Genomic DNA, 19,905 nt, shown 5'->3' on the forward strand with positions numbered 1-19,905 from the left:
TCTTCAGCCAGAAGTGCCGAGTGGATGATCCATCTCGGCCTCCTCCCGAAATCCCCACCATCACAGAAGCCAGTCGAACATCGAGGTGAAGAGTGACGCTGAGAGCAGATTTTAAAACCGCTGGAAAATCAGTGAAATTAAATTGGGGAAAGTGGGAAACTCCGAGTCAGTTTTTCACTGTATATTCCGCATCCAATATTGGAAATAAAAGCTTTTGAAGGCGGCGAAAATTTAATCTCCTCGTCGGGGAATTGAACCCCGGTCTCCCGCGTGACAGGCGGGGATACTCACCACTATACTAACGAGGAGCTGCTACATTGACCGTGCACTCATCCCAGATGGCGTTAGACATGCTTCATGTATCAGTGCATTTCTTTTAACTATTTATTTGATGATAGTTTGTTTCATTTTCCACGGGCCACTCTTCAAAGAACCTTTTACATTTCCATCTCTTTGTTGGACAACGACAACTGACTCTGTCTTTCTTTCGTTCTTTCTTTCTCTCTTATCGTGGTGAGTTGCCCCGCCTTAGTCCGGGGTTTCATTCCCCGACGGGGAGGAAGCATTTATCAGACGCCAACTTTTAATTTTATGTCTTCGCCGAGCTTCTTCCTGAACAAAAACTGCAGAGCAACAAAACAGGTGATTGTCACTTTCAGAATATTATTGTACGGAGACTATTTGAGGACTGGATGCAGAGCAATTGTGATTTTTACTAACTGGTGATTTAGGTGACAGGTTAGAATTTCATTCATTAGTTCAAATCTGACAGACTTCAGATCCCGTCATTCATCAACCTGTTTCATCTCTGCGTTTCAAAATTCAACAAGTTTCTTGTAGAATTAATAATTCTTAAGTGAATTAAAATTCCACAGCATTGAGTACCTCGAGTTTTATGCTCATTTTAATTGATCTGCAAGATTTCACGAAATCTACGACAGAAATAGAACAAAAATCAGCCAAATTATCCATATTCTGACTCTCAGTATTTCTGAGTCAATCCATGTGCATGTGTGTCTGTTTCTGTGTGTCTGTCTGTCTGTCTGTGTATGTGTCTCATATTTTCTATATTTTCCTGAGAAGATCTGTCTCTTTCTGTCTCACTCTCTCCCGCGTTACCCACATCATGATCCAACATGTGATGCAAAAGTGGTCGGTAATTTTTGTTTCAACAGTGGTTCGTGGAAAGTGAAACAAACTGTCATCAAATGAACAGTTCAAACAGATTCACTGAAAAGTGAAGCATCTTTGGTGAATATACGGTAAATGTCTGTACCAATTCCTCGTTAGTATAGTGGTGAGTATCCCCGCCTGTTACGCGGGAGACCGGGGTTCAATTCCCCGACGAGGAGGTTATTGCTGCTTTCGAAGCTTCACTTTCATTTATCTGAAATATTGGATATTGAAAATACAATGAAAAACTGACTCGGCCTTTCCCACTTCTGCAATTTGATTTCACAGCGATTTTAAATATCTGCTCTCTGCCTCACGCTTCAGCTCGATGTGAGAACCACAATGATGGGCAAGAAATAAAACGCAGAATCGCGCTGTCACCAGCCCGAAACAGAGAGAGACAGGTCTCGGAACAGGCGCAGACATGAAAGATCTTACATACAGCAATGAAAAGGATGCACGTTTCAGTGAATCTATTTTAACGACTTCTTTGATGACAATTTGTTTAACTTTCCACATGCCACTGTTGAAAGAAGACTTACTTTCTATCTCTTTATTAGTCAAGGTCCAGAGAAAAATTATTTGGGGAGCAGGGAAAAAGTGACAGATAGAAAGAAAGAGAGAGACACTCAGAAACGCATATAACAAGTGAGACAGACATAGTCATATTCACACATACACAAACACACACATTCCTAGCTACATAAACACACCAATAACCTGAAAGTAACACAGGACTACTTGACAAACAGTGGAAGCAGCATGCTGTTGAGAGAGCTTAGCGATCCCACAAACAACGGATCAGATCAAAGCTCTGCAGTCCTGCCACACCCATTTGTGAATGATGGTGGATAATTAAACAACTAACGGGAAGAGGCTCTATGAACATCCCCATCCTCAATGATGGTAAAGCCCAGCACGTGAGTGCAAAGTTTTAGAAACCGTCTTCAGCCAGAAGTGCCGAGTGGATGATCCATCTCGGCCTCCTCCCGAAATCCCCACCATCACAGAAACCAGTCGAACATCGAGGTGAAGAGTGAAGCTGAGAGCAGATTTTAAAACCGCTGGAATATCAGTGAAATTCAATTGGGGAAAGTGGGACACTCCGAATCAGTTTGACACTGTCCATTCCGCATCCAATATTGGAAATGAGTGAGAGAAAAGCTTCGAAAAGCGGCGGAAGTTTTATCCCCCCGTCGGGAAATTGAACCTCGGTCTCCCGCGTGACAGGCGGGGATATTCACCACTATACCAACGAGGAACTGCTGCACCCACCGTGCACTCATCCCAGATGGTGTTAGACATGCTTCATGTATCAGTGCATTTCTTTTAACTATTTATTTGATGACAGTTTGTTTCATTTTCCACGGGCCACTCTTGAAAGAACCTTTTACATTTCTATCTCTTTGTTGGACAACGAAAACTGACTCTGTCTTTCTTTCGTTCTTTCTTTCTCTCTTCTCGTGGTGAGTTGCCCCGCCTCAGTCCGGGGTTTAATTCCCCGACGGGGAGGAAGCATTTATCAGACGCCAACTTTTAATTTTATGTCTTCGCCGAGCTTCTTCCTAAAAAAAAACTACAGAGAAAAAAAACAGGTGATTGTCACTTTCAGAATATTAATGTACGGAGACTATTTGAGGACTGGATGCAGAGCAATTGTGATTTTGACTTACTCGTGGTTCAGGTGACAGATTAAAATTTCATTCATTTCCCTCGCGCAGGTTCAAATCTGACAGACTTCAGATCCCGTCATTTATCAACGTGTTCATCTCTGCTTTTCAAAATTCAACAAGTTTCTTGTAGAATTAATAATTCTGAAGTGAATTAAAATTCCACGGCATTGAACACCTCGAGTTTTATGCTCATTTTCATTGATCTGTGAGATTTCACGAAATCTACGACAGAAATAGAACAAAAATCAGCCAAATTTTCCATGTTCTGTCTCTCCATATTTCTGAGTCACTCCATGTGTATGCGTGTCTGTGTCTATCTGTCTGTGTATGTGCCTCATATTTTCTTTGTTTTCTTGAGTCGGTCTTTCTCTGTCTCACTCTCTCCCGCACTCCCCACATCATGATCCAACATGAGATGGAAAAGTGGTCGGTAATTCTTCTTTCAACAGTGGTCCGTGGAAAGTTCAACAAACTGTCACCAAAAGAATAGCTCAAACAGATTTACAGAAACGTGAAGCATCTGTGCTGAACGTACATCCCCTTCCGGCACCAGTTCCTCGTTACTATCGTGGTGAGTATCAGTGTCCATCACCCTGGAGACTGGGGTCAATTCCCCGACGGGAAGGTCTGCCTTTAGAAGCTTCACTTTCATTTATCAGCAACATCGAATGAAGAAAATACAGTGAAAAACTGACTCGGACTTTTTCACTTTCTACGATTTAATTTCACTGATCTCCGAGCAGATTTTAAAATCCTCACCTCGATATCAGAACCACAATAATGAGGAAGAAATAAAACGCAGAATCGCCCTGTGAACAGACCCGGGCTAATTCACCAGCCCGAAACAGAGAGAGACAGAAAACTGCTCATTATTCCAGGATTATCCAGGAATCCAAAGATACCCCCAGTATCTCTTCTCGACCACAAACCGACTTCTTGCACCCCCTGCCTCCTCCACCCTCACCACAAAATTTGCGAGGAGCTCCTGGACTATTTTGTCACAAAGATTGAGACCATCCGTTCAGCTGCCGCTTCAGTGGAAAACTCTCCAGTGGCTGGAGTCAGAAGGAGCACAAAAGAAGATGGTAGTGGTTGTTGGAGGCCAATCATCTCAGCCCCAGGACATTGCTGCAGGAGTTCCTCAGGGCAGTGTCTTTGGCCCAACCATCTTCAGCTGCTTCATCAATGACCTTTCCCCCATCATAAGGTCAGAAATGGGGATGTTTGCTGATGATTGCGCAGTGTTCAGTTCCATTCGCAACCCCACAGATAAGAAGCAGTCCGTGCCCACATGCAGCAAGACCTGGACAATATCCAGGCTTGGGCTCATAAGTGGCAAGTAACATTCATGCCAGATAATTGCCAGGCAATGACAATCTCCAACAAGAGAGAGTCTGACCACCTCCCCTTGACATTCAACGGCACTACCATCGCCGAATTCCCCATCATCAACATCCTGGGTGTCACCATTGACCAGAAACTTAACTGGACCAGCCATATAAATACTGTGGCTACACGAGTAGGCCAGAAGCTGGGTATTCTGTGGTGAGTGACCCACCTCCGGACTCCCCAAAGCCTTTCCACCATCTACAAGGCACAAGTCAGGAGTGTGATGGAATACTCTCCACTTGCCTGGATGAGTGCAGCTCCAACAACACTCAAGAAGCTCGACACCATCCAGGACAAAGTAGCCCACTTGTTCGGCACCCCATCCACCACCCTAAACATTCACTCCCTTCACCACCGGCGCACTGTGGCTGCAGTGTGTACCATCCACAGAATGCACTGCAGCAACTCGCCAAGGCTTCTTCGACAGCACCTCCCAAACCCACGACCTCCAACATCTAGAAGGACAAGGGCAGCAGGCACATGGGAACAACACCACCTGCACGTTCCCCTCCAAGTCACACACCATCCCGACTTGGAAATATATCACCGTTCCTTCATCGTCGCTGGGTCAAAATCCTGGAACTCCCTACCTAACAGCACTGTGGGAGAACCTTCACCACATGGACTGCAACGGTTGAAGAAGGCGGCTCACCACCACCTTCTCAAGGGCAATTAGGGATGGGCAATAAATGGTGGCCTCGCCAGCGACGCCCACATCCCATGAACGATTAAAAAAGGCAGTAATGGCGCGGCTGGGATACAAAACCATGCTGGCAAAGCTCAATGGATTAGCAGTCCATCACCTCAACCACTCAGCCACCTGGTCGCAAGAACAGTGCAAAGAAAGCCCTTTTATTTGATTCTTTCAAGGCAAAAATCTTGGACTCAAAGGTCAGAGTCGGAAAGCCGCTTTTCAATCACCAGTTCCGAGATTCTGGACAACACTCTTGTGAAGCGGTAGCGTGGCCGAGCGGTCCAAGGCGCTGGATTTAGGCTCCAGTCTCTGCGCTGCCATAATCTGAGCTGTTGAACATTTTAGCCTCATCACCAAAATCTTTCTTTTCTCAGCAGTGTCATGCGTGCCATTAATGTTGTTGGGGCACAACTGCCACACCTCATGTGCTGCGTCGTGATCGTTTTGTGGTTAACACTCTGCGTTGTGGTCGCAGTAACATCGGAGCGAATCCGAGTCTCCACAGAGTTTCATTTACCGATTTTTTCCTTTCCCACATGTGCTGAGAGGATGCAGCAAGAAATCAATCTTCAGAACATGAAAGAAAAATGTTTTGGTGAAACCTTTCAATTCCGTCAAATCCCACCTCTCTCACATGCCTGTACTTGATGTTCCACAGTTCAAACCCGCCTCTTCTCCCAGCTTTTTCTTCCTTCCACAGTCAATAGGCCGCCTTTACTTTCCTCCTTCCATTTCATGGACACTTTCCTGCTGCATTGCCGACTCTAACATTCACTTTCACGATCTCACTCCTTTAAGTTTGTTCTGCTCCGACCGCTGTTTCTATTGGGCACATGTCCCATTCACACCAATGTTCATTTGTGCCTTGAAACCAGTCGATACATTTCGATCTGCGTGACCGCTCGACAGACAAACACGACGAAAGCAGGGTTGGTCTCTGGAAAGACAGCCGCCCGATTGTTCACGAAATTTACTTGGGGAATCTTGTGATCCAGGGGATGGTAACTGAAGAACTGGTTTTTGTTTTGATGCTTGTTGGCTCTTTTCTCTCAGCAGTTGATGTGCGTGAGTGACGGGCAGCGCGACAGAGCAGCGAATGGCGGTTGAAAGGTTCACATTTGGCAAGTTGGGGCGGTGCAGTAAGATCGGAAGTGTTCCGCCTTGATCTTAATAGTTCTGTTGAAACGTGCGATTGAATCGAGTATAGGATAAATGTAAAGAGCGCCTGTGGGGAAAAAGGAGCGATTACAGGCCATGAGCGGAAGGTCTTTCAAATTCTCGTGGCGCAGGACGCTGTGTGCGCAAACGGCAGATTTTAAAGCGCGTGTGTAGGAAAGTAAAGTGCGATCTTGTGTGTGAGAAGAGCACAAGAAAGTTGTGCTTGAAGCTGCGCCCTTGAGGCAAGTTGCAGGTTGTCAGGAAAACTGCTCCAGTGAAAGCTCAAAAATAAAACCAGAAACTGCTGGCAACACTCAGCAGGTCAGGTAGTATCTGTGGGGAGATACTCAAGTATTTATCCAATTCTCCTTTTAAAGTTACGATTGAATCGAGCTCCACCATCCATTAAGGCAGTGCGTTCCAGATCATTACAATTTGCTGTGTAAAAAAACCTGCTTATTTCCCTCTAGTTCTTTTGCCAATTATCTTAAATCTGCGTCCGTTGGTTGCCGACCCTCCCGCCAGTGGGTGAAGTTTCTCCTTATTCACTCGATCAAAACCCCTCTTAATTTTGAACACGTGGATTACTTCTACCCTTAACCTTCATTGCTCGAAGCAGAACAATCCTAGGTTCTCGAGTCTCTCCACACAACTAAACCCCATCCCTGGTATAATTCTGGTAAATCTCCTCTCCATCCTCTCCAAGACCTTGACATCCTTAATAAGTTATAGTGCCCAGAATTGGACACATTACTTCAGATGAGGCCTGAACAATGATTTATAAACGTTTAACATAACTTCCTTGCTTTTGTACTCTATTTCTCTATTATTAAGCCAAGGAACCGGATGCTGTTTTAACGGTTTCACCAACTTGTGCTGCCACATTCAAAGATGTTGATGAAAACTGTCGAAACTTAACACTATACAAATGCATTAACACCCAAACAAGTAGTACAAGGAGAAACTTTATTGAACCCCAACTTGTATACAAGTGGATGTGCACCTCAAACAATGGTTGAGGGTGCAACTTCGCCGAGTCAATGAATCAGTTCATGTTTATACAATTCATGAGGCAACGCCCACCTGTTACAGAATATGGGCGTACACGTACATTCTTTATTGGCTCAGGTAGTTGGTCAATCAAGTAGTGAGCCAGCCGCCGAACATCCATAGACATCACGTAGGCCTGAGCAGATGTCAGCTATTTACTTTCTCTCTGCATTCCTGTTCCTTGTTATCAGTAAGTCTGGAGCCAGTCTCAAGGCTTCATGGCCATTCATCAACTCTATTATTATTATATTCTGTCCTTCTCTCAAGGAAGGCCTAGCTGTGCTAGGCCTAATTATCAACATACCAAGGCTCAAACGCAATTACACAATTGTGCTTACTTTGTGTTTGTGGCTAATCCTATCATGTGAGTTAATAAAGAGTTAATATGGTCAAGTATCCCGTCATGCACTTCCACAAAATTACCAGTAACACATTGGGTGAGAACGAATAACAGAGCACAGGCCGGGATGGCGGAGAGAGACAGAGACACGTGTTGTGATCTGTAACTTTTTATAAACACTTCAGTTTATTTCACTCCGTGTGCAACACCGTGCGATCTCCCCTGGTGTGTCAGCTTTCAGTGTTTATACAGAGTGTAATATATTGAATTGTCTCTTGGATCAGAAGGAGTGATAGACGGGGGTCTGTGTGCGGAGGGTTCGGGGGGTGAGCTCTGATTCCCGCCCTCTTCTGGATTGAAAGGAGAAAAGAATGAATGAGAGAGAGAAGTGATGTGGGAGAAGGGATGATGGAAGAATTTGTCCGTGAACTTAATTAAAGTGGCCAAAAATAAGATAATATTAAGATATCATCAGCAGAACATTAATACAAGCTGTAAAACAAAAGAAAAATACTGCAGATGATGGAAATCTGAAGTAAAAACAGAAAATGCTGGAAATACTCAGCAGGTCAGGCAGCATCTGTGGAGAGAGTTCTGATGAAATGTCATCGGCCTGAAAGGATGTTTCTCTCTCCACAGATGCTGCCTGACCTGCTGAGTGTTTCCCGCATTTTCTGTTTTTATTATTAATATAACCTGAGCTCTCTCGAGCGTTCATTGGTCGATTCACTGATAAAGCTGGGAATTGAGGGGAAGCTGGTTCATGGCGAACCCCAGCTCTGAATCCCCCCGGCAGAGAGTTCAAGGAATGTTTAATATAAATGAGATTCACCGACAGGATCAGAAAATCTCTCCTTGATGGTCGGTCTCATTCTCCCGAAGTGAGGAATGAGCGGGAGGGGCAATTCCACCCGGGGTTATATTTTATTCCAAGAGGAAGTCTCAAAGTGCAGTTCACAGTGGGGCTGAAACAGCTGAATTGGGCGAGCGTTCAACAGAAAATGTAAAGGTTCCTGGTTCGATCCCGGGTTTCAGCAGTTTTCTGTTATTTTGTTTCTTCTTCTTTGGGCCGATTCTCGAACATTTATTTGCACTGACATTTTTACCCGACACTGAACGGTTGGGGATGGAATAGAGTGACATCAAGGATGTCTGTATTTAGCTTTTTTTCTCAATTTCCTTCTGCCTTTCTCTCTGGTTTTTGTCTCTCTCGGTGCTCGATGAACATTTGATTTGATGCATTTGTCCTAAACTGATGCCCTTTCCACATCTCAGGGCGGTCAGACACGCTCTGTCTGTCTGTTACTGCTTGTGACCATTAACGGGAACAGGCCGCGAGTTAAACATTTATCAGCAAACCGCCAGAGAGATAACACAGCGGGAATAAAACACATTGCCTCACATTGTTAGACACCGAGTGACACAGATTGGAATGTGTGTCAGTAAACAGACCCGGAAAACAGAGTCCGAGAAAGGAAAGAAATAGAGAGATAGAAAAGAGTCATAAAAAGAAAGAAAACCCTTTCTCCACCCCAACAGCAAAAACAACTTGCATTTATATCGCGCCTTTAACGGAGTAAAACGTCCCAAGTCGCTTCACAGGAGCGATTATCAAACAAAATGTGACACGGAGCCACATAAGGAGATATTGGGACAGGTGAGGTAGGTTTTAAGTGTCTTAAGGGAGGAGAGAGAGGTCGAGAGGCGGGGAGGTTCAGGGAGGGAAATCCAGAGCTTTGGGCCCAGTCGGTTGAAGGCACGGCCGCCAATGGTGGAGCGATGAAAATCGTGGATGCGCAAGAGGCCTATTTTTTCATGCCCTCTCTTTGCTTTCCTATTTTCCTTTTTAATTTCACCAACGTTTAATGATTTCTCACCATTTAAAACATATTCTGTTCTTTTATTCTTCCCATCAAAGTGAATAACCTCACATTTCCACACATTATACTCCATCTGCCACCTTCTTGCCCACTCACTTAACCTGTCTATATCCCTTTGCAGACATTTTGTGTCCTCCTCACAGCTTACTTTCCTGTCTATCTTTGTATCGTCAGCAAACTTGGACACATTGCACTCGGTCCCTTCATCTAAGTCGTTAATACAGATTGAAAATAGCTGACGCCCAAAAACGGCCGGCATTGCTCTCTGTTCAGTCAAGAGGAACTTCCCTGCCTGGAAATTGCTCCCAGCCTTGTTGAGGTGCAACACGTCCATCTTGTGCAGGTGTTTAATATTAATCAATGCACAACGAGGCCCTGGGAAAGCGAGTTTCTCTCCACAGATACTACCTGACCTGTTGAGTGTTGCCAGCAGTTTCAGGGTTTAATTTTGTGCTTTCACTATCGCAGTTTTCCTGACAACCTGCAACTTGCCTCAAGGTCGCAGCTTCAAGAACAACTTTCTTGTGCTCTTCTCACACACAAGATCGCACTTTACTTTCCGACACACGCGCTTTAAAATCTGCCGTTTCCACACACAGCGTCCTGCGCCACGAGAATTTGAAAGACCTTCTGCTCATGGCCTGTAATCGCTCCTTTTTCCCCACAGGCGCTCTTTACATTTATCCTCGACTCGCTTCAATCTCACGCTTCAACAGAACTATTAAGATCAAGGCGGAACACTTCCGATCTTACTGCACCGCCCCAACTTGCCAAATGTGCACCTTTCAACCGCCATTCGCAGCTCTGCAGCGCTGCCCGTCGCTCACGCAACTCAACTGTTTAGAGAAAAGAGCCAACAACCATCAAAACAAAAACCAGTTCTTCACTTACCATCCCCTGGATCATAAGATCACCCAAGTGAATTTCGTGAACATTCGGGCGGCTGTCTTTCCAGAGACCAGCCCTGCTTTCGTCGTGTTTGTCTGTCGAGCGGTCACGCAGATCGAAATGTGTCGACTGATTTCAAGGCACAAATGAACATTGGTGCGAATGGGACATGTGCCCAATGGAAACAGCGGTCGGAGCAGAACAAACTTAAAGGCATCAGATCGTGAAAGTGAATGTTAGAGTCGGCAATGTTCATGAAATGGAAGGAGGAAAGTAAAGGCGGCCCATTGACTGTGGAAGGAAGAAAAAGCTGGGAGAAGAGGCGGGTTTGAACTGCGGCACATGAAGTACAGGCATGTGAGAGTGCTGGGATTTGATGGAATATTTGGTTTCATTTCATGTATTAAAGATTGATATATGACTGCGTTCGATGAGCAAGAGAGGCAGAAGACAAAAACTATGCTGTGACTCGGATTCGAACCGAGGTTGCTGCGGCCACAACGCAGAGTACTAACCACTATACGATCACGGACAATCAAGGACAGTCAACATGGATTTGTTAAGCGAAGGTTTTGTCTGACTGACTTGATTGAATTTTTTGTGGAGGTGACAAGGAGGGTTGGTGAGGGCCATGCGTTTGATGTAGTATACATGAATTTTAGCAAGGCTTTTGACAAGGTCCCACATGGCAGACTGGTCAAAAAAATAAAAGCCCATGGGATCCAGGGGAAAGTGGCAAATTGGATTCAAAATTCGCTGAGTGGCAGGAAGCAAAGGGTCATGGTTGACGGATTGTGACTGGAAGGCTGTTTCCATTGGGGTTCACGGGGTTCAGTACTCGGTCCCTTGCTTTTTGTGGTATATATTAATGATTTAGACTTAAATGTAGCGGGCATGATTAAGAAGTTGGCAGATGATACAAACATTGGCCGTGTGGTTAATAGTGAGGACGAAAGCAGTAGAATGCAGAAAGATATCAGTGGACTGGTCAGGTGGGCAGACAAGTGGCAAATGGAATTCAATCCAGAAACGTGTGAGGTAATGCATTTGGGGAGGTCAAACAAGGCAAGGGAATACACAATAAATGGGAGAATACTGAGAGGTGTGGAGGGAGAGCGAGACCTTGGAGTGCGTGTCCACTGATCCCTGAAGGTAGCAGGACAGGTAGATAAGTTGGTTAAGGAGTCATACGGGATACTTTCCTTTACTGGCCGAGGCATAGAATATTAGAGCAGGGAAGATATGCTAGAACTGTATAAAACACTAGTTAGGCCACAGCTTGAGTGCTGTGCACAGTTGTGGTCACCACATTACAGCAAAGATGTGATTGCACTTGAGAGGGTACAAAGGAGATTTATGAGGATTTTGTCAGGACTGGAAAATTTTAGCTGTGAGGTAAGATTGGACAGGCTGGGGTTGTTTTCTTTGGAACAGAGGAGCCTGAGGTGTGGTTTAATTGAGGTGTATAAAATTATGAGGGGCCTGGATAGAATGGACAGGAAGGACCTATTTCCCTGAGCAGAGGGCCCATTTAGCAGGGGATTGGTCGGAGGATTAGAGATGAGCTGAGGAAAACAAAATTCACCCAGAGGGTGGTGGGGTTCTGGAACTCACTTCCTGAAAGGGTGGTAGAGGCAGAAACCATCGTCACATTTAAAAAGTACTTGGATATGCACTTGAATTGCCATAACCTAAAGGGCTACGGAACAAGTGCTGGAAAGTGGGATTAGGCGGGGTGGCTCTTTTACGACCTGTAGAGACATGATGGCCTGAATGGCTTCCATCTGTGCCATAAATTTTCCATGTTTCCATGTTGATGTTCATTTTGCTGTCTTGTACATGAAATACACGAAGTTAACATGCAGGTACAGCAAGCAATTAGGAAGGCAAATGGTATGTTGGTCTTTATTGCAAGGGGGTTGGAGTACAAGAGTAAGGAAGTCTTGTTGCAATTATACAGGGCTTTGGTGAGACCACACCTGGGGCATTGTGTGCAGCTTTGGTTTCCTTATCTAAGAAAGGACATACATGCCTTAGTTGCGGTGCAATGAAGGTTCACTAGATTAATTCCTGGGATGAGAGGGTTGTCCTATGAGTGGAGATTGCGTAGAATGGGCCTATACTCGCTGGAGTTCAGAAGAATGAGAGGTGATCTCATTGAAACATGAAAAATTCCGAGACGGATCGACAGGGTAGATGCTGAGAGGCTGTTTCCCCCGGCTGTGGAATCCACAACTAGGGGTCTTAGTCTCAGGGTAAAGGGTCAACCATTAAGACTGAGGTGAGGACGACTTTCTTCATTCAGAGGGTTGTGAATCTTTGGAATTCTCTATCCCAGAGGGCTGTGGATATTGAGTGTATTCAAGTCTGAGATCGATAGATTTTTGGACTCTAAGGGAATCAAGGGACATGTGGATCGGGCGGGAAAGTGGAGTTGAGATCGAAGATCAGCCATGATCTGAGTGAATGGTGGAGCAGGCTCGAGGGGCCGCATGGCCTCCTCCTGTTCCTATTTCTTATGTTCTTAAAATGTGGAACTCGGTACCACAAGGAATAGTTGAGGATACTAGCATAGATGCATTTAGGGAAAGCTCGACAAACACATGAGGGAGAAAGGAATAGAGGATATGTTGATAGGGTGCGGTGAAGAAGGGTGGGAATGTGGAGCATGAACACAGTCATGGAACATTTAGGCACAATGGACCGTTTCTGTGCTGTAAATTCTATGTAATTCTACGATAGACAAGTTAATAGAAGGTGCAGACAGTTGATAAATTTAATTTAATGTGGAAATTATGAGATAATATATTTTAGGAGGAAAAACCAGGACTGGAAGTGCTCACTCAATAGAACGGCACAGACCCTGTGAATGAACAGAGAGACCTCGCGTTTCAAATATATATTCCATGAAAGTACAGATCCAGGTCGATAATGCCCATCTCCAACCTCCCTTTCCTCTCCAAAGTCCTTGAACGTGTTGTCGCCTCCCAAACCCGTGCCCATTTCAACCGCAATTGCATGTTTGAATCCCTCCAATCAGTTTTCCGCCCCTGCCACAATACTGAAACGGCCCTTATCAAAGTCACAATTTACATCCTCTGTGACCGTGACCGTGGTGAACTATCCCTCCTCATCCTTCTCGACCTGTCTGCAGCCTTTGACATGGTTGACCACACCATCCTCCTCCAGTGTCTCTCCTCCGTCTTCCAGCTGGATGGAACTGAGCTCGTCTGGTTCCATTCCTATCTCTCCAATCGGAGCCAGGGAATCAAATGGAATGGCTTCTCTTCCCGTTCCTGCACCATTACCTCTGGAGTTCCCGAAGGATCTATCCTTGACCCCCACCTATTTCTCATCCACATGCTGCCTCTTGCGATATCATCCGAAAACATAATGTCAGGTTCTACATGTACGCTGATAACACCCACCTCTACCTGACCACCTGTCTCGACCCCTCCACTGTCTCTGATTTCTCACACTGCTTTTTCAACATCCAGTAATGGATGAGAAAAACATTCCTCCAAATAAATATTGGCACAAACTCAGTTCCTTCGTCACCGACTCCATCCCTCTCTCTGGCCACAAATAAATAGACCATCATGAAATGTTCACAGTCCGTTTCTTGAGCCTTCTCCTTCGTAGAAGAATCTTTTAAACTCCTCGCACAAGTAACCATTGAACTTAATGTCTTGTTTTGCGGTATGTTCTAGATTGTTTCAGGTCAGCATTGCAATAATTCGGGGTAGTTGAAAAGTGGGATCATTATATTAAATCGAGATATTTATCACAGCCCCGCCCCCCAAACATTCAAACCACCGTTCAGGAGGAGAACCCCTCTGCTCGCTGACCTACATTGGCTCCCAGTCCACCAACATCTCAAATTTTAAATTATCATCCTCGTGTTCAAATCCCTCCATAACCTCGCCCCTCCCGATCTCTGTAACCTGCTCCACCCCGACAACCCTCCGAGATCTCTGAGCTCCTCCAATTCAGGCCTCTTGCGCATCCACGATTTTCATCGCTCCACCATTGGCGGCCGTGCCTTCAACCGACTGGGCCCAAAGCTCTGGATTTCCCTCCATAAACCTCCCCGCCTCTCCACCTCTCTCTCCTCCCTTAAGTCACTTAAAAACTACCTCACCTGTCCCAATATCTCCTTATGTGGCTCCGTGTCACATTTTGTTTGATAATCGCTCCTGTGAAGCGCCTTGGGACGTTTTACTCCGTTAAAGGCGCGATATAAATGCAAGTTGTTGTTGTTGTTGGGGTGGAGAAAGGGTTTTCTTTCTTTTTATGACTCTTTTCTATCTCTCTATTTCTTTCCTTTCTCGGACTCTGTTTTCCGGGTCTGTTTACTGACACACATTACAATCTGTGTCACTCGGTGTCTAACAATGTGAGGCAATGTGTTTTATTCCCGCTGTGTTATCTCTCTGGCGGTTTCCTGATAAATGTTTAACTCGCGGCCTGTTCCCGTTAATGGTCACAATCAGTAACAGACAGACAGAGCGTGTCTGACCGCCCTGAGATGTGGAAAAGGCATCAGTTTAGGACAAATGCATCAAATCAAATGTTCATCGGGCACCGAGAGAGACAAACTCCAGAGAGAAAGGCAGAAGGAAATAGAGAAATAAAAGCTAAATACAGACATCCTTGATGTCTCTCTATTCCATCCCCAACCGTTCAGTGTCGGGTAAAAATGTCAGTGCAAATAAATGTTCGAGAATCGGCCCAAAGAAGAAGAAACAAAATAACCCAAAACTGCTGAAACCCGGGATCTTTCGATCTTCAGTCTAACGCTCTCCCAACTGAGCTATTTCAGCCCCACATCAAACTGGTCTTTGGGTCATCCTCTTGTAATAAAATATAATCCCGGGTGGAATTGCCCCTCCCGCTCATTCCTCACTTCAGGATAATGAGACCGACCATCAAGGAGAGATTTTCTGAGACTTTCGGTGAATCTCATTCATATTGAACATTCCTTGAACTCTCTGCCGGGGGTGATTCAGAGCTGGGGTTCGCCATGAACCAGCGTCCCCTCAATTCCCAGCTTTATCAGTGAATCGACCAACTAACGCTCGAAGGAGCTCAGGTTATATTAATAATAAAAACAGAAAATGCGGGAAACACTCAGCAGGTCAGGCAGCATCTCCAGCCTGTACTGAGTGAGCTGATCTCACGAGGTGTGCGACTGAGCCACGGAGCAAGAAAAGCCGAGGCTCAGTCCCGGGCCTGAGCCGAGTGAGCTGACTCAATGTGTTCCTGGTAATTTTCATCAACACCTTTGAATGTGGCAGCACGATTTGTTCAAGCCGTTAAAACAGCATATGTTTCCTTGGCTGAATAATAGAGAAATCGAGTACAAAAGCAAGGAAGTGATGTTAAACGTTTTCAATCATTGTTCAAGCCTCATCTGAAGTATTGTGTCCAATTCTGGGCACGATAATTTATTAACGATGTCAAGGTCTTGGAGAGGATGGAGAGGAGATTTCCCAGAATTATACCAGGGATGGGGTTTAGTTGTGTGGAGAGACTCGAGAACCTGGGATTGTTCTGCTTCGAGCAATGAAGGTTAAGGGTAGAAGTAATCCACGTGTTCAAAATTAAGAGGGGTTTTGATCGAGTAAATAAGGAGAAACTTCACCCACTGGCGGGAGGGTCGGCAACCAACGGACGCAGATTTAAGATAATTGGCGAAAGAACTAGAAGGGAAATAAGGAGATTTTTTTGACACAGCGAATTGTTATGATCTGGAACGCACTGCCTTAAAGGATGGTGGAGCTCGATTCAATCGTAACTTTAAAAGGAGAATTGGATAAATACTTGAGAATCTCCCCACAGATACTACCTGACCTGCTGAGTGTTGCCAGCGGTTTCTGGGTTTATTTTTGAGCTTTCACTGTCGCAGTTTTCCTGACAACCTGCAACTTGCCTCAAGGGCGCAGCTTCAAGCACAACTTTCTTGTGCTCTTCTCACACACAAGATCACACTTTACTTTCCGACACACGCGCTTTAAAATCTGCCATTTCCGCACACAGCGTCCTGCGCCATGAGAATTTGAAAGACCTTCCGCTCATGGCCTGCAATCGCTCCTTTTTCCCCACAGGCGCTCTTTACATTTATCCTCTGCTCGATTCAATCGCACGCTTCAATAGAACTATTAAGATCAAGGCGGAACACTTCCGATCTTACTGCACCGCCCCAACTTGCCAAATGTGAACCTTTCAACCGCCATTCACAGCTCTGTCGCGCTGCCCGTCGCTCACGCAACTCAACTGCTGAGAGAAAAGAGCCAACAAGCATCAAAACAAAAACCAGTTCTTCACTTACCATCCCCTGGATCACAAGATTCCCCGAGTAAATTCCGTGAACAATCGGGCGGCTGTCTTTCCAGAGACCAGCCCTGCTTTCATCGTGTTTGTCTGTCGAGCGGTCACGCAGATCGAAATGTATCGACTGGTTTCAAGGTACAAATGAACATTGGTGCGAATGGGACATGTGCCCAATAGAAACAGCGGTCGGAGCAGAACAAACTTAAAGGCGTGAGATCGTGAAAGTGAATGTTAGAGTCGGCAATGCCGCAGGAAAGTGTCCATGAAATGGGAGGAGGAAAGGAAAGGCGGCCCATTGACTGTGGAAGGAAGAAAAAGCTGGGAGAAGAGGCGGGTTTGAACTGTGGAACATCAAGTACAGGCATGTGAGAGTGCTGGGATTTGATGGAATAAATAGGTTTTCGCCACCAACAAAAAATGTTTTTCTCATGTTTTAAATATTGATATATTGTTGCATTATATTCGCAAGCGTGGGAGAGAACAAAAGAAGCAGCGTACACTATGCCGTGACTCGGATTCGAACCGAGGTTGCTGCAGCCACAACGCAGAGTACTAACCACTATACGATCACGGCACCACATGTCAGTGGGTGAGACTCTGCCCGAACTATTTAAATAGCACCATTAACGTAGCGAAACGTCCCAAGGCGCTTCTCAGGAGATTTTAAACAAAATTTGACCCCGAGCCACAGAAGGAGATATTAGAAGCAAAATACTGCCGATGCTGGAAATTTGAAATAAAACCAGAAAATGCTGTAAATAATCAGCAAGTCAGGCAGCGTCTGTGGAGAGAGAAACAGAGTTAACTTTTCAGGTCGATGACCCTTGGTCAGAAATGGAAAAAGTTGAAGATTAAACAGTTTTTAAGCAAGTCCAGCGTCAGGAAAAGGGATGGGTGAGGAAGGGGAGGGGAGGAAAGAACAAAAGGGAAGGTCTCTGATAGGGTGGGGGGCAGGAGTGATTAAATAACAAAAGGAATGATGGTGCAAGGCAAGGAGGGTGGTAATGGGACAAGTAAAGAAACAAAAGATTGGTCCAGAGGAGCTGTAAATGGCAACATTTGAACCACAATCAGCACTCGCTGTCCGAAAAAATGTGATCAGTGTTTATGATCTGAAGTTATTGAAATCAATGTTGAGTTCAGAAGGTTGTAAAGAGCCTGATCGAAAGATGAGGTGCTGTTTCTCGAGCTTATGTTGAGCTTCATTGGAACGGAGTAAGAGGCCGAGGACAGAGAGGTCAGAGTGGGAGTGGGACGGGGAATTAAAATGGCAAGCGACCGGAAGCTCAGGGTCACGCTTGTGGACTGAGCGGAGGTGTTCAGCAAAGCGATTACAAATAAATCGCTGTTTCACCTGGAAGGAATGTTTGGGACCCTGGAAGGTGGGAAGGGAGGAGGTGAAAGGTCAGGTGTTGCATCTCCTGCACTCGCATGGGAAGGTGCCGAGGGGAGGAGAGCGAGTGTTGGGGGTGATGGAAGAGTGGACCAGGGTTTCCTGGAGGGAGCGGTCCCTTCGGAATGCTGAAAGGGGAGGGGAGGGGAAGATGTTTGTGGTGATGGTGGAAGTGGCGGAGGATGATACGTTGAATGTGGAGGCTGGTGGGGTGGAAGGTAAGGACAAGGGGACCTACCGTGGTTCTGGGAGGGAGTGGAATTGATAAGGACAGAAGTGCAGGAAATAGGACGGACACAGTCGAGGCCCAGTCAACTGCAGTGGAGGGGAATCCTCTGTTGAGGAAAAAGGAAGACATATCAGAAGTAGTGTTGTGGAAAGTGGCATCGTCAGAACAGACGCGACGGAGAAAGAAAAACTGTGAGAATGGGATAGAAACAGCGGTCGTAGCAGAACAAATAAGATCGTGAAAGTGAATGTTAGAGTCGGCAATGCCGTAGGAAAGTGTCCCTGAAATGGAAGGAGGAAAGGAAAGCCGGCCTATTGATTATGGAAGGAAGAAAAAGCCTGGAGAACAGACCGTTTTGAACTGTGGAACATCAAGTCCAGGCATGTGAGAGTGCTGGGATTTGAAGGAATGGATAGGTTTTCACCAGCAAAAAAAAAATTTTCTTTCATGTGCTGAAGATTGATTTCTTGCTGCATTCTATTCACAAATGTGGCAGAGGACAAAAGCGGTAAACAAAACTGTACTGTAACTCGGATTCCTGCGACCACAACGCAGAGTGTGGACCAGGATACGATCACGGCGACGCACATCAGCTGTGGCAGTCGTGCCCGAACAACAGCAATGTCGCGCACGGTGCTGGTTGGAAAAGAAGGATGTTTGGTGATGTGGTTAAAGTATTAAGCACTTTAAATTCTGGCAGCGGTGGAATCGGAACCCATAATCCTACAGAGACTGGAGTTTTAATCCAGTGCCTTAGACCGCTCGGCCACGCTACCAGTTGATAGTATTTTCTCATAATTTGCTATCTAATGATTGAAATGCGGCTTTCTTGCTTTTTGACCTTTGAGTCGAGGATTTTCCATTGAACGAATAAAATAAATGGGCTTTCTGAGCAATGTTCATGCGACGAGGTGACCGAGTGGTTGAGGTGATGGATTCCTAATCCATTGTGCTCTGCACGCATGGTTTTTATCCCATCCGCGCCATTATTGCATTTACCGTTTGTTGTGTTGGTTCCTTCCTTGTATTCATCCAGAAGTCCTGGGTCTCGGTCCAATCCGAAGCCACGGTGGATGAACTTTGCATTGCTCGCTGAACTCTGCTCAAATCTGCAAAGTCCTGAGGTGTTGCGAGTGTAAGATGTGAATAACGTGAAGTATCAATCAAAGTGCACAATGACGCCCCGGGAAAGCGAGTATCTCTCCACAGATACTGCGATTTATTTATTTATCCAACTGTCATTGGCAAAATGACCGAATGTGTTTATTTGTATATCTGTATGGGTAAAGAAAACCCCATTTTGATCATTTCCAGGAAACAGTCAAGTTCATAAATTAGTTTGTCAAACTCATAACGACCGCTGGGATTTGCTGATTGAAAATTTCAATGGAAATTGAGACCGTCACTCAGTATTGGAAAAAATATACCCGCTGGGGTTTCGGGGTTGTTATCGGTTTATTGATATCACTGAGGAACCCATTTTAAACGAGGTGAAGGTGCAAATCTAACGATGGATTTAAAATTTATCACCTTAACCACTGCTCAGTTAAAATCGCAATGAGTTATCGCTCGGTAACACAGCGTGCATCCAGCCCCCAACCCGTCTCCTTTCAATCATATTCTGATAGTGACAATCACCTGTTTATTTTTTTTCTGTTCTATTTTTCTCTGTAGTTTTGTAAGAAGAAGACAGCCGAAGACATAA

At 45.3% G+C, this 19,905-nt stretch overlaps 3 non-coding genes across 3 annotated transcripts; 1 reads left to right on the forward strand and 2 right to left on the reverse strand.

Moving 5' to 3' along the window:
- Positions 1-236: 236 nt before the first annotated feature.
- trnad-guc (transfer RNA aspartic acid (anticodon GUC)) lies at positions 237-308 on the reverse strand. Its single transcript has one exon. It is a non-coding gene; the product is annotated as a tRNA-Asp (tRNA).
- Positions 309-1,280: 972 nt separating this feature from the next.
- trnan-guu (transfer RNA asparagine (anticodon GUU)) lies at positions 1,281-1,352 on the forward strand. Its single transcript has one exon. It is a non-coding gene; the product is annotated as a tRNA-Asn (tRNA).
- Positions 1,353-17,080: 15,728 nt separating this feature from the next.
- trnah-gug (transfer RNA histidin (anticodon GUG)) lies at positions 17,081-17,152 on the reverse strand. Its single transcript has one exon. It is a non-coding gene; the product is annotated as a tRNA-His (tRNA).
- Between the last annotated feature and the right edge of the window lie 2,753 nt (positions 17,153-19,905).

This window comes from Heptranchias perlo, chromosome 35 (assembly GCF_035084215.1).
Source record: "Heptranchias perlo isolate sHepPer1 chromosome 35, sHepPer1.hap1, whole genome shotgun sequence".
Taxonomy (NCBI): domain Eukaryota; kingdom Metazoa; phylum Chordata; class Chondrichthyes; order Hexanchiformes; family Hexanchidae; genus Heptranchias; species Heptranchias perlo.